General features: G+C 48.8%; 1 non-coding gene across 1 annotated transcript; it reads left to right on the top strand.

Moving 5' to 3' along the window:
- The first annotated feature begins 490 nt into the window (after positions 1 to 490).
- LOC115070255 lies at positions 491 to 618 on the top strand. The gene has a single exon (XR_003849442.1). It is a non-coding gene; the product is annotated as a small nucleolar RNA SNORA40 (small nucleolar RNA).
- The last annotated feature ends 630 nt before the right edge of the window (positions 619 to 1,248 follow it).

The raw sequence follows: 1,248 nt of genomic DNA, 5'->3' as shown, positions 1-1,248 counted from the left end.
AAGACCAAGAAGAACAGAACACATGTGAGACACTGTAAAGACTTGATGAAAACCAGATTTGATGGAGCAGAGTCGAAATGGTCACGAAGGCCCTAATAGGCTATCCCAGATTGTGTGTGGGTTTTCACACAGGAACAGCCAATTCTCTGGTGACTGTCTGCTGCATGTTCTTCGTACTCTGTTCTCACACCACCCATTCAGCGAGAGTGTGGGGCCTGCAAGCACATCGGGTCTGCGGGCTGAAGTCTCTGTCCAGGCATCCTGCTCACTGTTTAGCACACCAGTCTCATGTCATAGTTGTTATCTGTAGCTCTGACTAGCCAGCTAAAAATGGGGTTTTCATAAACTTTCTTGGTTGAATTAATTTCCCAGTTTACATTTCTCATTATATCAAACCTTATAATCATTAACTGAATGAACTGACTACATTAATAAAATAAAGAGAAGACTCGGATTCACAGAACTCACCCAGGGTTAAAGGGACATTCGGAGCACTTGGTGTGTGTTTGCTCCACTGCTGGAGAATGGCACAAAAGACAAGTGCCTTAGAGCATAAACCCTTTGTTACCCAGAACTCATGGTTCAGTGTGAGTTTTGATACGTCCAAGAAGGAACGTGACCAGAGAGCTCACAGTCATGGTGTTGAGAAAAAAGATGGCACAGCAAAGAGGCACACACTGGGCAGCTGGCCTCAGGGCCCAGACACCTGCACTCTTAAGAGACTGAATGTGTGCAATGAGGCACACACTGGGCAGCTGGCCTCAGGGCCCAGACACCTGCACTCTTAAGAGACTGAATGTGTGCAATGAGGCACACACTGGGCAGCTGGCCTCAGGGCCCAGACACCTGCACTCTTAAGAGACTGAATGTGTGCAATGAGGCACACACTGGGCAGCTGGCCTCAGGGCCCAGACACCTGCACTCTTAAGAGACTGAATGTGTGCAATGAGGCACACACTGGGCAGCTGGCCTCAGGGCCCAGACACCTGCACTCTTAAGAGACTGAATGTGTGCAATGAGGCACACACTGGCAGCTGGCCTCAGGGCCCAGGACACCGCACTCTTAAGAGACTGAATGTGTGCAATGGATGATCTGCGGAATCATCACATGAGATGAGTGCTTACCTGTTCCAGTGCTTCTATATTGATCTCAAAATTCTGAACTCAGGATTTGTCGAGTAAGAATGAAAGTCATTGTAGGGCCAAGATGGCGCACAGTCAGAGCAATGGTGGGGGTGGGGACTCTCA

Source organism: Nannospalax galili, unplaced genomic scaffold (assembly GCF_000622305.1).
Source record: "Nannospalax galili isolate Female #2095 unplaced genomic scaffold, S.galili_v1.0 scaffold15, whole genome shotgun sequence".
Taxonomy (NCBI): domain Eukaryota; kingdom Metazoa; phylum Chordata; class Mammalia; order Rodentia; family Spalacidae; genus Nannospalax; species Nannospalax galili.
This window is presented reverse-complemented; position numbering and strand designations above follow the sequence as displayed.